Here is a 15,436-nt window from a genome sequence, read left to right as displayed (position 1 = left end):
TGGCCTCGGGGACATGCGGATAAGCTGCTGGCACTACCAGGGGACAGGCTGAGCTGAAAGCCAGGAGGAGGGCGGCGAGGCCCGGGGCTGGACCTCATTCTTCTGAGTGTTATAAAATCTGGCTTTGCTCAGAAACTGCCCCATGTGTCCTTTTGTTAATTGAAGTGCAAAATTTTCTCCAAGTAATAATTGGAGTCGTTTAACAATACAAATAATTTGCACCTTAATTTGGTCGATGGCACAATTGCTAATTCCTAGAGACTCAGAGGAGCAAAGTGATCACGAATTCCAAGAGTGGAAACAAATCCATTCCGCAAATTTCACCCTGGCTTCTTCCTCGCCGGCCTGGGAGCTGCCCCGAGGGTCCTGGAACCTTCAGCTGCTTCCGGGCTCAGCTGGTGTTGTGGGGAGCCAGGTCCTGTGGTGGCTCCCAGCCCCAAAGCTGACTCTGCGTGGGACAGCAAACGGTTTAATTAACCTCTCAGCTTTTTCATCTGTGAAGCGGAGCTTGGGATGCTTGCCACCGGACCAGGAGGCCACAAAGATGGATGTTAGCAAACCTCTGTGCCAGTGATGAAAGACATTGAAGCTATGATACCCTGTTAGGCAAAGCAAGGAGATAACTCATACATGCAGGAGACAGTCTCCTTGTGCAGAGGGGCCTTTGGAACCAATGTATGGTGGAGCCCAGAGAAACCTGAAGCTGTGTAGAGCCTGCAGCCCCCGCCCCACGTCCCAAAGCGATGTGGCCTGGGGAGCTCTTGTCCTGCCCTTTTTGGACACCCCCCTTCTTTGAGGGCATCTTTCTTCTTAAAGGTGTTGGGGTGGGAGTAGGTGGGGGTCCAGCTTTGCTGATTTCCTTGTAAGTGCATTTTATTATTACTATTATTATTATTATTTTGAGACAGAATCTCACTCTGATGAGCGAGATTCAAAATTATAATTTTGAGACGGGGTGTCACTATGTTGGCCAGGCTGGTCTCGAACTCCTGACCTCAGGGATCCACCCACCTCGGCCTCCCAAAGTGCTGGGATTACAGGCATGAGCCACTGCGCCCAGCCAAGTGCATTGTTTTTAAAAGGGGTAAATCATCTAGTGAAACCCCATCTCTATTAAAATACAAAAATTAGCCAGGCCTGGTGGTGCACACCTGTAGTCCCAGCGACTCCAGAGTCTGAGGCAGGAGAATCGCTTGAACCTGGGAGGCGGAGGTTGCAGTGAGCTGAGATCGCGCCACTGCACTCCAGCCTCGGTGACAGAGCAAGATTCCATCTCAGAATAATAATAATAGTAGTCTGTCTCTGTGTGTTTAATTACAAGTGACTAGTTACTGTTGCAACTCATTTATTTGGGGACAGGCTCCTATCTAGTGTCCCACCACGATATTATTTGGGCCAGGAAAGACATACACAACCGATGAAAGGCTGGGAGCTGAATCTTAGTGCTGAAGATTCGCTGTGGGAAAGCACAGAGCCTAGGAGTTTGCTAAGGGCCTGGGCTCCTACAGGCAGGCACCGCTGACTGATAGCCAGAAGATTCTAGACTCCCAGACCACCAGTTTCTTGAAGTGGCATTAACCCTGGCAGGCTCTTTGAAGTGTGTGCCCAGAGACTGGGGTGGGGGGGTCTGTGCAGGAGCCAGGCCACCTGTGCTCAGAGTCAGCAATGCGGGTTTCCCTGTCCGTAAGTCAGCGGTGCGGGCTCTGTGTGACTGTGTCAGGGTGCTCCTGGGAAGAGGGGTGAGGGGCTGTGGGCCTCGAGCTGATGGGATGGGCAGGAAGGCTCACCTACCGAGGACAGCAAGTCAGAACCAACAGGGGAGCCCTCCGGGGGAAGGGCTTTCAAGCCCTGGCACCACCAAGGGTTCAACCAAGAGATGTTGAACCAGGTTCCAGTAGACAACCTGCTGTCAGGGTGCACAGACTGTGGAAACCAGTGAGAAGTCCTCTTCCTGTACAACACGGTGGCCAGTGCATGGCTGCAGACCTCACCCAAAAGCCCACAGCCAGGCCAGCAGTTACAGGCGGCAGCCAGTCTCTTGTCTCCCCAAGGCCCCAGCAGCTCTGTCCTTCCACAAAACCCCTGCTGACGGCCATCGTTGGTATGGACACATCAGCCTCCAGGCTGCTGCAGGGCCTGTCCCTGGTGGCAGCTGTGACATTAGTCATGGAGGGGCTCCCCTGGCCTCCCCTGGCTGGCTGGGAGTGAGGTGACATAAATACACCGAGCAGGTAGCTCTGCAGACCACGGGATCACCAGCGTCCCTTGTGGCCAGAGTGTGGCTTTAAAGTGTGTCCCAGAGGTGGCTCTTGAGGCAGTCTTGCTGGACTGTTATTAGGCACATCTGCTCCAGGGAGTGCCCATTCATTATGGCCAAATAAGCAGGCATAGGCGCCGGCCCCAGACGAGGTCTCTGGGGGCCTCCAGGGGTGGGAGAGCCACCCTCTCCAGCGGCCTCAGGGCCCTGATGCTTGGAAGCCTGGCTCCTCTGGCTTGAGCTCAGGTCTACAGCGAGCAGGGAGTCTTCCTACTGCTGCTCCAAGCTGCCTGGGCCAGCTGTGTTCGCCAAGGGGGCTGCCTGCTCACCACTGCCTGCCTTGAGTGCCAGGGTCTTTTGTGAAGTAATCATGTTACTCAAGTTCAGTCCTTGAATAAATAGCACATTTTTGCATGTATTTTGTAGAGTGGCATATGCTTCAAAGTTCTAAAGGCACCGCAGGGTATCTATTCTGTGAAGCCTTCCTTCTACCCGGTCCCCGCCCGCCCATCGAGACAAGCAGCATGGCCAACCGCGGTGTGCATCCTTCTGTGCGTTAATGAGCAAATAGGCACAAGCACTGCCTACGCCTCTATGCGGAGGTGGGGGCTCATCGCTCCTGCTCTTCTGCACTTTTGCTTTTTTCAGCAAATGCCATGCGTCAGAGCTGTTTCTCCACTGCCACACAGCCCCAGCCTTTCCCGCGGCTGAGTGGCAGCCCATTGGAAGGTTCATAACTATCCATGGAAATCTAGGTTGAGTTCGGGTATTTGCAGTTAAAAACAATGCTACCACACAGTGCTCTGCAATATGCCAGTATGAGTGCATGTGTGTCTGCGATGGGGAGGGGGTAGTCTCAGGGGTGCAGCTGCAAATTGCATTTGCATCTGAACTTGCAGTTGCATTTGCACCTGTGCTTGTATTTGTGTTTGTATTTGCATTGGGGCTTTCACCTGTATTTGCAGTAGGATGGGGTGGTCATACTCAGGTGGGTCCGCATGGGACATGTCACAGAAGCAAATCTGGCCTATACCTGGCTTGGGGGTGCTCTTTGATTCTTGACTTCGCTAAAGGGCAGTAGGTCTGCCAGTCAGGGTCCTGTGAGGAAAACCAGCCGGTCTAGATGTTCCAACAGAGGAGATTTAACACCAGGAATCAGCTACCGAGGTGCCAGAAGAGCAGAAGGGAGAAGCAGGCTTGGGGGAGGCCAGGGCAGGAGGGTGCTCCTGGTGACAGGAGCTGCTGCTGCCCATGGAGTCTGTGCTGCCAAGCTGTTAGAGCTGCAGCTGGCTCTGGATGTGCTGGTGAGGGGCCACCTCCAGCAGGGTAGGGACACCTGCCCTGACCCTAGGGGCCGCCTCCCGCAGGGTGGGGATGCCTGCCCTGACCAGAGGGGCTGCCCCCAGCAGGGCGAGGACACCTGCCCTGACCGGAGGGGCCGCCGATGCCAACTGGAAGCAAGAAGCATTGCCCCTCCTCCTGCGGCAGAGCTGGCTGAGGCGCCCGTAGGCACGGGAGTTCTGGAAGTGAGTGTGCAGCTTCCGGGCCCCTAGAAACAAAGCGTGGGGCTGAGAGCAGAGGTGAAAGCAATGTGCAGGGAGTGAGCCCCATCCCGCCCTGCTGTGGCCTCAGCATGAGGCCAGGCTGTCCTGTTGGCTCTGACCCAGTGGTGTTGGGGGCCACGAGGCTGCCAGGGCTGTGCTGGCCTGAGGCTTCCACCTCTGTCTATTGAAACTCCACTCTGCCCAGTACCACTCTCGTCCCGCATCCTCTGTGCTGGGGGCCCTTCCTGGTGCTGGGGCCCTCGTTCTATACTCAGTTTGCCCAACCAGGTGAGCAGGAGCTGCAGTCCTGGACTCCTATCCAGGATGCATCCCTGAGGACTGAGGGACCCTCACCTGCTGTGGCTGGAAGCCCCTCAGGTGGGATCCCCAACAGCCGCCCCCCAACAGCTGCCTGGCACCTGCAGCAGGTGTCACAGAGGGGACTTGGGACTGAGGGCTGCTTGCGTCATGTCGTCCTGGGCTGTCGGGAACCCCCTAGAGCTCCTCTCTGGGGAGAAAAGGGGGATCGGGCCCCTCTGTGACATGAACCGTGCAGGGCCAGCTCCAAGGGGCCTTGCCAGGAAAGGGGAGCAGAGCTGCCTTCCATCCCCCACGGAGAAAATCGAGACCATGCTGGCAGCCATCCGGCTGGTCAGGCTTGACCCCTGGGTGTCCTGCGGCTGTTGCACAAAGCACCACAGACGGGGGTCCAGACAACAGACATTCACTTTCTTGCGCTGCTGGAGGCCGGACCCCCGAGATGAAGCCGTTGGCAGGGCTGGTTCCTTCTGGGGCTGGGGGACTGCGTCTGCCCCGGCCTCTCTCTGCGCCTCTGGGACCCTTGGCATTCCCTGGCTGGTGGAAGCGTCATCCCGGTCCCTGTCTCCCTCTTCACACACGTTCTCCAGCACCTGTCTGTGCCCAAATCTCCCCTTCTCGGAAGGACAGTGGTCATTGGATTAGGGGCCCAGCCTACTCCAGCATGGCCTCCTTTTAACCAATTCCATCTGCAAAAAGCCTATTTCCAAATGAGTCACATTCTGAGGTAGTGGGGGTCAGGACTTCGACATATAAATGGGGGAGTGGAATGGAGACAGACGTAATTCAACCCGTAACAATCCCCTCATAAGCAAAGAACTTCTCCAAACGGAAATAAAGAAGTCTCAGTGGCCCGTTACATTAAATTGGAGACAAGGCCCCAAGAGGCCCAAGCGGATGGTGCCAGGCAGTCCTCGCAAGTGACCTCACCCTTGCTTGAGTTGCAGAGGTAAGCGAAACTGAGCTATTTCTTGTAAATGCCTGCATTAAAGAGAAACAGAACTTAAGCTCCACCAATCAGAGGCAGCCAACAAACTTACATAACCAGGGACTTTCCAATGGGATGGACCCAATAAAGAAACCGCGTACGTGCGGCCAATCAGATACTTTCTCTGCTTCACCTTAGGCAACTGCTGTACCTACGACCAATCAGATACTTTCTCTGGTGTATGTCAGGCAACTGCATACCTGCAGCCAATCAGATACCTTCTCTGCCTGCTAGCAGCCAATCAGACACTTTCTCTGCTTTATGTGCGTCAACTGCGTGCCTGTGGCCAATCAGATACCTTCTCTGGTGTACGACAGGCAATGGCATACCTGTGACCAATCAGACGACTTTCTCAGCCTGACATCTGCACATGTCCTAGCAGAGCTGCCCGTGTGTTCCCTTGGTGGAGCTCCTGATCCATTCTGGTGTGGGGCTGCCTGATTCATGAATGGTGGTTTGCTCAAGTCAACTCTTTAAAAAGTATATTATGCCTCAGTTTACCTTTTTAAAACATACCTCAACTTGAAAGGCAGGTCGAGAAGAGGGGTAGGGAGTTCTCAAGGATGTGAATATAAGGGAACACTAAACACCGGGAAGAAGGTTCGACCTCATTCGTCAACAAAAGAATGTACATCCGGACACTATAGTTTCCCTGTTGAACTAGCGAAATTGTATTAACTGATCATCCTCAGGGGAGCGTAAATGCAGGTAGACTTTTAGAGGATGTTGTCAACGTGAATCTGCAACCTGAAAAAGTTCCTTCAATCCTGGGCTTCTATTTCTGATCCTCTAACATAAGGAAAGATCCCAAGCTATGGGAAAATATTGATGCAGAAAAAGATTCATCTCAGGGTAATTAAAAAATGCACAGAAGCAAATCCAATATAGCAAAAGGAGAGATTTGGGTATATCCATAGGAGAGAATGCCATACAGTCATTACAAATTACATTGAAAAAGGATGCTAACGGCACTGGAGACCCCCATGGTTACGGTGTTGAGCAACAAACGTGAGCTAAGCTTATGCACACACACACCACACACACGCACACGTGGGGTTAAAATCAAACCCGGGAGTGAGTTTACGGAGGTATGACTGAGTGTCAACCCGAAGAGGCCATGTCCCAGAAAGGAGATTTTTGTATTTACAAGAGGAGGGGCCTGCGACGCCTCGCAGGGCCAGGAAATGCCAGTTAGTCTGGGGAGGAGCAGGCACCAGCCTTTCTTGGGGTTTCCTTAGGAAAGGTAGGGCAGGCGGGTAGATGGCTCAGGACTGGCTGGCATGAACAATTCTGGTGGACTTTGGGGCGTAGGGGCTGTCCCTGCTTGCCTGGATCTGGGGTCATCTAGGGCAGGGAAAATGCTGGCTTGGTGTACCAGTGAGATGAAGCGGGTGGTTGGGGTATAGACAGGACTGGCTGCTCTAGGCCAAGCCCTATCTTGGCTCTGAAATCAGCCAGCTCTGGGAGGGACAGTCTGCAAGAGTCTTTGAATGCCAGAGCATCAAGAATACAGAAAATAAGAAAATTATAGTGAATGCAATTGGCCCTGTGACAAATGGATGCCAAAAAGACAAATACAGAATCTCAGAAAACCCAGCTAGAACACACACACACACACACACACACACACACACAGAGACATTATTTAACTATGTTTTTGAAATGCACAGAAACAGGCAATGCTGGAAGGAAACATTCCAAAATGTTGATGGTGTTCTCTTTGTGTTGTGAATATATGGTGGGTTTTTCTCCTTCTGTTTCTTGTAATGTTCTTAATTTCCAAATTCTCTGTCAATGAATATGTATTATTTTGATAGTGAGGAAAAAAGGATTTAAACTATTTACCGGCTGCCTGGACAGGAGGCCTCAGCTGGGGCCTCCCTGAACCAAGCTGGCCCCGTTCTCTCACCTGCCAGGCTGGGGGACCCCGTGCCGCTGCACATCACTCGGGCACTGTGTCTCCTTCTGCTGGCATCTCGAAGAGCCGGGAGGGAGGAGCGTCGGAGAAGTGTGTGTGGTGATGCTAGTGGTGAGACGGGGCCCAGGGCATATTGGTGCCTATCAGCTATTCCATAGCTGGTGTCTTGGTCTCTGCAGAGCCTGTTCCGAGGACAGCAGGCTCAGTGTGAGGGGCCAGGTGTCCTCCACACCCCTCTCAGCTGCCACCTGAGCCCGGGCAGGGGGAACTGGCCAGGACTCAACACTGTCCTTTCCAAGGGGCGGGACCCGGGTGGCAAGCACACAGTTGGGATGGTGGGGCCTTGGGGCCTCAGCCTTCATCTGCACACCCGCCGCCCCACAGATCTCCCAGACTTCCATCCCAGCGAGGGACCAGGGTCCTGATCTGCCCGGGACTTCCTTGGTTTCAGCACTAAAAGCCCCACACCCTGCTAGTCCAGGCCAAATGGGGAGGTTTGGTCACCTATGCTCAATGTCTCCTCAGAGCCCTGAGCCATGCAGGGCCCCCACATCCCCACGTCTCCACCCCCTCTCACCCCAGATCTGGTCTGAGTGGGAGTCGGTCCTGCGGTCCCAATGGTCTCTGACAGTCACAGTTCCCTGGGATCCATAGCTCCCAGCCACCTGGGGGTGGCACAGAATGTCTCGGGGTGGGGGACAGGTGTCAGAGGGCTTAACTGCACCCCTGCGCTAGGGGCTGTCCTCCCCAAAAGTCCTTGGGGGGACCATTCTCCATACGTCCCTCCTGCCAGATGCTGGACCACCTGTGATGGGGGCGGAGGGACTGTGCCGTCAGCTCCGTCTGGAAAAGTGTGTGTGTGAGAGCAGAGGGGCGGGAGAGAGGATGAGAGAGGAGGGGGGAGGGGGGCGGGAAAGAGTGAGTTTGGGGAGGAAGAGAATTACCTTGGGATTCTATCCTGAGGTGACCCAGATAGCTCCTGCTCCGGAAGATACCTTGGTTCAGTCGTGGCCTTCAAGATGTCAGCCAGATTGCCAGAGAACTCATACCTTTTATTAACATTTTCTCAGGTGCTTTAAACCACAGTCATTATGTAGGAAGCATAGGTTACAAATTATGGCAAAATATGCTTTTGCTAATCGATTGGCTCCATTGCACATATGCACAATCTACACACACATTCGTGTGTCATCAGAACCATGACTCGAGGCCATTTTAATGCAGAATTGAGAAAAACAAACTTGCCCAACCGCATTCTGAAACGAGCCCTTTCCAGCCTCCCTCCCAGGGACCCAGAAAGATAGCTCCCTGGAAGTCAGAAAATGGAAGCTGGAGTCTCAGCTGCTCCACAGAGCGCCCTGGGACTTAAGGTGTCACTTGCCTCGGTTTCCCCAGAAAGGGTGAGAGAAGGAGGGGGCCTCTTACTTTCCGTCCTTTGCACACAATGGCTGTCTCCATGAAGGCCATCAGGGCCATGGAAGTGAGCGGCAGGACCAGCTCCTAGTAGGCACAGCCAACCCTTCTGTGGGAGCCCCTTCGCAAGGATGGCGCAGTGGGCAGAGGCTGCAGCTTCAGCCTCCTAGGCTGAGGTTGCACAGGGCCTCCAGGGGGTTGAGCCGGCTACCCTCCCCCCGGGAGCTGGCTGCCTCCTCCTCCAGCTTTGGCCCCTGGATCCCTTAAAAAGCAAGCGCCACCTTAGAGCCAGGTGATTAAACCAAGACACTGGTCTTTTATTCATGTCTCTGCCAACCGCTGTTTCAGTCTCTTGTCAGACACATTCATGGCTTCCAGCAGGACGCCGGTAAATTTCTGGCTATGAAATGATTGTGTTTCTACAGCAGCCGCAGGCAGGGTAAACGGGAAGGGTTAAACTGGCTTCCTGTCCTGGAACATTTGGGGGTTTTTATCACACGTCACTGTCTGTGACAGCCTCTGGGCCTTTGGAATATTCCGGCACAACTGCCGGCTCCTTGGGCTCATCTTGGCTCAGCAACAAGTTCCCAGGCAAGGCCGTGGTGCCCTGGACAGGTCAAGAGCGGATCGGGACAGGGCTCACCGTGGCGAGGGGCGGGCTTCTCTCAGGGAAACGCAGTCTGCATCGCCCTGACCATGTCTCGGGGCTGCCCAGGGCAGGTCCAAGTGGGCTGGTGGGTTTCTGGGTGTGTCATTTGCTCTCCCAGGCATGTGTGCAGGCGCCGCCCTTGGAGCCCCTGGGCCCTGCTTCCTCGCTGCGGCTGGGACCCTGTCCTGAGGGGCCATGAGCTCCGAGGGGCTGTTTCACAGTGAGCCTGGCTGGGTTCTCCGGGGTCTCCTCTGGGTGGCGAGGGCAAACTCGTGGAGCTTCAGGATTTTGAGAATTGCAGGAAACGAGACCTGAACTCAAAATAACTTTAAGCCAAAAAGGAAGTTTTTTGAGAGTCCTTGAAGGAGCCGGCCTTGGGGACTTCAGCGACCCAGCCCCCTCCTACTGTCCACCCTGTTTCCCTCTGGGTGGGGCCTCTTTCTCTCCTCTGACGTTTGGGACTCCTTCTGGGCCCGGCCTGGCCACACAGCACCCCACAGCCTGCATGGTGGCCCAGCCGGGATACCTCCAGCCCCAGAGGCAAGAGGCCCCCTACTGATGCGGCAGAGGCAGGAAGGGGCTGGGATACAGCCGGCAGCAACCATACCCAGTGCCCACCACACCCCCAAGACCCCCAGGTGGGGCCCTGAGGTGGGGACAGGAGTTCCAGCCCAGGCCCTGATGCCCAGTGCCACATGCGTCCAGCGAGCCCCTTCAGCGTCCTGGGTCTGTCCTTCAGCCACAGGATGGGAACATGAGGCAGCTCCAGGGTGGCACCTGTGGCCATGGCCAAATTCAACCTGCCCGTGTCTGACCACAGGCTAGGAATGATTCTAACATTTACAAATGGTTGGGGAAAAGAGAAGGCTTTGCGACACATGAAAGTTAAACAGAATTCCCATTTCCAGGTCCATAAACACAGTGTAATTGGCACAAGCCACACCCACTTTTCCACATCTGTGGATGCTTCTGCACTTTGAGGGCAGAGACCGCAAGGCCCCTTCCAGAGACGGGGTGCCGACAGGAGGCCCCTCCAAGAGACGGGTGTTTCTCATTCAGCTGGCTCAGGCTGACTACGAATTCAGCCTCTGCCAAAAACGCCAGAATCCTTCGTCGTGGTTTTTATGCCCTACATTTTTTTCTAATATGCAAGAAAACCAATCTATGACTGTTCAAAAGTAGACGCTAAAATCCCATTCCACCGCAAGCATCCTAAGGCCCTGCCTGATTTGAGGCCTCTTCCCACCACGTGTCCTGGGGTCCCTGGGTCCTGACGTCCCTTCCCTGCCTGGGCTGTGATGGTCACCAGGCTAACAGGGCCAGAGCTGGGCTGGGGGCCGGCACTGTGGATGGGGAAGGAACCTACCAGGCACATCTGTCCTCCGTCAGTTGGCCTTGAACAGTGAGGTGTGGCTCCATCACATGCTCTGGAAGAAGAATTCAAAAAGGTCTAAGCTCTTCGTGTGCTCCTCAGACGAATGGAGGGGCCGCTGGCTTGTTTCCTGGGAGTTTGTGCGTGGGTCGTGATGGGGCATCTGTTCTCAGGCCCACTGTCTGACCAGTCATTTGTGCTTTGGGGCAGTGGGGGAGCCATCTGGAAGGTGCGGGTGCCTGCTTTCTGTAGGGTTGGGGGTTCACCCTTGCCTTTGCAAGTGGGCCTGGTGGGAAAGGCAGGCCCTGGGGTCCCAGCCACATGGCCTGGGGTTTAGGTAACCACAGGGTTCCTTGGTGGCAGTTGGGGGTGAGGGCCGAGGGCTTCTCAGTACCAACTGAAAGGTCAGGCCCAGCCACTCAAAACTGCTGGTGGGTTCCAGGGCCTGTGGACTCCACTTTACACCCAAAACAGACAGATGGGGGCGACGCCAGAGCTCCCCAAGGGGTACGGAGACCTGGGTGGTCTCTGACCCCCTCATTGTGGTCTGGGAGCTGCCGGATCATGGGACATGAAGATCCTATCTCAGAAACATTCTTCTGGGACTGCTTTCTCGGCCCAAGCTGCAGAGTCCAGCGTGGTCATTCCTGGCAGAGGGGTAAGTCAGCAACATGCCGGGAAGCAAAGGCTCACAGACCTCATTCCTCAGCCTGCTGCAGGCAGGCGGTGGTCACGCTCCTGACCCGGGACTTGGAATTCCTGGATGGTGTGTGCCGTGGGGGCACCTGCACAGAAGAGGCCCTCCAGGGGCAGTGGCTGCCCCTCCCCAAGCAGCCAGGCCAGGTACTGGGTAGGCCTAGAACCTCCTCTGGGCCTCCCACTGCACCATCTCCCAGCCCTGCTCAGTGGGCCCTGAGCTGGGGAATGGTGACCGTCCACAGCTGGCTGGAAGCCTCCAAGTGCAGCAGAGCCTGTGTGTGCTTCCCCTGAGGCGGGCCTGCCGTCCACAGACGCTCACTTCAAGCTGCCTCTGCCCTTGGGAGCCCTCTGGAATGAGGGGATGCAGGGGGAGGCCCGGCAGGAGGCTGCCTGGTCCTTGGGGCAGGTGAAAGAAGTGTCTTCTGCAGGAGGAGGGGGTGGTGGAGCCTCAGCAGGCCCTTGAGCGGGGCCTCCCTGACAGCCAGAGATGCAGAGGAAGAAGCGTGGGTTAAAATGGGGCCAGGACAGGCTCGGGGCGGAGGGGCTGCTTCGTGAAAGAAGGAGTGGGGCAGGAAAGAGCAGAGGAACCCGCAGGGAGGGCCTCCATCCAGGAGGACAGGAAGGACAGGCCCCCGCTCAGCTGCACGTGACTCAGCCTGAGTGCTTTCTTACTCACAGTTCCCAGGCCTTGCCTGTTCTCACTGGATCACGTGGTGGATACGGGATTGACCACGACCCTCCACCCCGCCCAACTCAGGGTGATGTGTTGCCTAATCTTTTGCTCCTGTTGGCAGAAAATAAGCCAGTAACACCGTCCCCTAGAGAGGCCCAGGGAGCCCCTGCATCAGCTCCAGAGGCCCCTGGAAAGACATTATTAAAATGAAGGAAGCCAGAGGTCATCCTCACTGAGCTCCAGTTGGGCACACGCTTCTCATACCCTCTCGGCGACGGGGAAATGGGGCTCTGCGGGCCGATGCCTCAGGCCCAGACGAGATGGTGGGGTCTGGGCGGCCGGGCACCCTTCCTCCTCCGCCAGCCCTGGAGCAGACGCTAACCCACGTCCATGGGAGTTCTCACTTGGTCAGCCCCAAACCCGGCTCCCAGCCAGAGTGTGGTCTGGAGCGGGGTCCAGATCAGAGACAACTTCTAGGAGCTGCTTGAGCTGGGAGTGAGGAGCCTCTCCAGAGGGGGCTGGGGCACAGGGACGCACCCACCCAGGTCGAAGAGGCTCCCAGGCAGCTCGATACGTATCTACAGGAAGCAGTCAGAGAGCGCGGGCCCCCCGGCTTCCCTGCACCTCGGATGGACCGCTTGGGACTTGCATGGAGGCCCTTGTGATGTTGCCAGGGAGGCAAGGGGCCACGCTGGCCCTCGCTGCAGTGTGGGTTTCTGGGGCGTCTTCTCTGCAGGGAGAGACGCCTGTGGGAAGGGGCTGCTCCCCTGCCCTGGGAAGTTCTGACACCCGGCAGAAGTGGAGACGTGAGAGAGCATGGCCCCAGCTGTCTATTCAGTTGTTCCTTGGTTTTCTCATGCATTCATGTGACTCCTGTAGCGAGGGTCCACCATGTGCCGTGCTCATAAGCAGACTTTCCAGTCTGTAATGCAGCCCCCAAGGTGAGGCAAGAGGGGCCCTGGGAGACCAGGGCCGTCGTGGGCGGTGACCTGGCTTTGACGCACAGCATTCACCAGTTCCCGTGGTGCAAACACTCCCAGCATGGCCGATTCCGACCTACCGACGTGAAGTCACGAGACACTGTCGGGACGAAACGCCCCAGTCCATAAGCTGGGACCCCCAGCCACCAGCCACAGCTTAGGTCTAGCCCAGGGAGGTCAGCGGCGGTGCAAGGAAGCTGTGTTCCCTTAGTTTAAAGTGAGAATATGGAGATCTCGAGAGGCGGACAGGCTGCGCAAGGCCACATGTGCAGTGAGAAGCAGAACGGACCCAGATGCAGACCTTCCTGTGCAACTGAAGGTCCCTGCCTTTCTCTGCCCTCCGACTGCTGCTCTGGCAAGGTCGGGTGGGGGCTGGGGGCCTGGACACCGCCTCACTCCCAGCAGAAGCCCCTGCCTGCTGCCCCCGGGTGGGGCCTGGGGGCGGCTGTGCAATACCAAGTGGCCGAGAGCAGCCCACTCTTCCTCCCAGCCTCGGTCTCAGGGCCCTGGGCTCCTGCCAGCCTCCCTCTCACCAAACTCGGCTTCCTTCCTGGGTGCCCTGGGCTTGGAGAACATTCAGGCAGGTCGGGGCAGAGCCCGCAGCGTCGGTGTGCACCCCCAGGAGCCCCCACCCAGGCTTTCTCCTCGCACTCCTTGTTTGGAAACAGCAGTGTTTGCTTTTGAAGGGTGCCGGGGTGTACGCTGCACTTACAGGAGGACCGCTGAGTATTTTCTTAACGGAAGAGCAAATATTTACGTCTTAGGAACTAAAGGGCAGTTTGGCGTGTGTGGGATGTTGACTCTCGACTGGGGGTGGGCAGGGAAACCAACCCTTGGCTGCCTTTGGCCTTGCTCGGCCAAAATGAGCAGAGGCGTCTGCCTTGGTCTAGGGGCCACCTGGGCCTCTATTTACCTGCCAAGAGAGAAGGAGGGCCGAGGCGGCTGTGCCAGCGACTGTTCCTCATCTTGGGGTGACTGAGCAACCCTCGATCAGCCCCCTCCTGACCACGACTTTCCCCAGCGGGTGGGGTGGGGGCAGGGGTCCTTCCGCCTCTCTGGCTTTTGCTGTGCCTGAGGGCAGAAGCCCTTGCTTGGTCCCTCCTCCAGCCCTGTCCACACTTGCTGGTGATGGCCACCAGCCCTGCCATATGGGGAGCACGACCGCCAGCCTGCTGTGCATCGGCAAATGGAGCCTGGGCCAAAGGGTTAAGTTATTAAAGGTAAACACACACACCTGCAAAGGCTAGTGCAGCGGGGAGGCAGCCGGAGGGGATGCAGGGGAGCCCACCGGGAGAATGGAGCCTCCTAAGGACCCCCAGCAACCACTTCCTGGGCTGGTGAGCTGCAGCTGGAGCCCCTGAGTTCACCCAGGCCCGGGGCCTGTCTTTGGGGCCCGCTGACACCAGCCCTGCCCAGGAGAGCCAGCCCGGCCCAGGAGCGCCAGCCCGGCCCAGGAGTGCCGTTCCTGCCCAGGAGTGCCAGCCCAGCCCTGCTATGGGAGCACACGGGGCGCTCTGGGAAGCAGGCTGGTCCTGACCCCAGTAGGAGATGCAGTTCAGGGACCTCCCCAGAGGGGGGTCCTACCGAGATGCACCTGCCTGTCTGCTCGTTGTTTGGCTTCCTAACCCCATGGCAATCCTGCTGCATGCTTCTGGAAGTTTCCACCAGCAATCCCATGAGCTGTGGGTCTGCACTTCAGCTATCTGCATGGAAAAGGGCACCTGTTTTGTGAGTAACCTGGGTGTCCGTGGCCCCAATTCAGAGGCAGGGTTGTCCCTGAAGCTGCCAGTGGCCCTGGGTTTCTGGGAGCAGAGGGTCAGCACAGTACAGCAGCGTCCCCGCCCAGGGCAAAGCCAGGACAAGGCCTTATATATAGGCCAGGAGAGGGGAGGGTGGTGGCTCTCTGCTGGGCCACCAGACGGAAGGTAAACAGCACCGGGGACTGGTAGCTCCTGTCTCCAGGCAGGAATGCACAGGCCGCGCCCGAGGCAGGTGCGTCCCCAGGGAGGGTTCTGCCCTCTGAAGGCCACCCACACAGGTGGCCTCTGCAGTGGCTGAGAGGTCACAGGCTGCTGTGTTCCCCATCCTTACCCAGCTCTCACCGCCCGGTGAACTTGGGCTGTGCACACAGAGCGGTTTCTCTGCACAACAGAGCGTCATGTCCACCGTGTCCCGTGACTGTCTGCCTCACATATCGGATAAAGGTGGCTGGAGCCAGTTCTCACCCCGGGCTGCCTGTCAGGGGCAAAGGTGCCCTGGGGGGGGCCTCACATCATCGTCCTCAACCCCAGTCTCGTCCCACCCACCTGGACCCACCCTGACCCTGAACAACTGCCCCATTGTCAGCCCCCAGGTGGCCATTCTCAGCCCGTGGACACCCTGATCCTTCATGCCAACTGAGTGCAGGGCAGAGGGTCTCAGCCCCAGCTGCACAGTGTGTGTGTCGTGGAGGGGACAGAGAAACGGTCAAAATCCTGAGACACGCTCTCTGCTGTTATGCGTGTGAACGTGTGCTTGCGTTGCACACACACATATGTGCTGTGTACATGTGTGCACACATTTTGCACACGTGTGTGTGCTCGTGTCCTGTACATGTGCTTGATGTGTGTGTGCGTGCATATGTAT

This window comes from Gorilla gorilla, chromosome 22 (genome assembly GCF_029281585.2).
Source record: "Gorilla gorilla gorilla isolate KB3781 chromosome 22, NHGRI_mGorGor1-v2.1_pri, whole genome shotgun sequence".
In the NCBI taxonomy this organism is placed as follows: domain Eukaryota; kingdom Metazoa; phylum Chordata; class Mammalia; order Primates; family Hominidae; genus Gorilla; species Gorilla gorilla.
The sequence above is the reverse complement of the archived record's forward strand: the minus strand, read 5'-3'. Positions refer to the sequence as shown.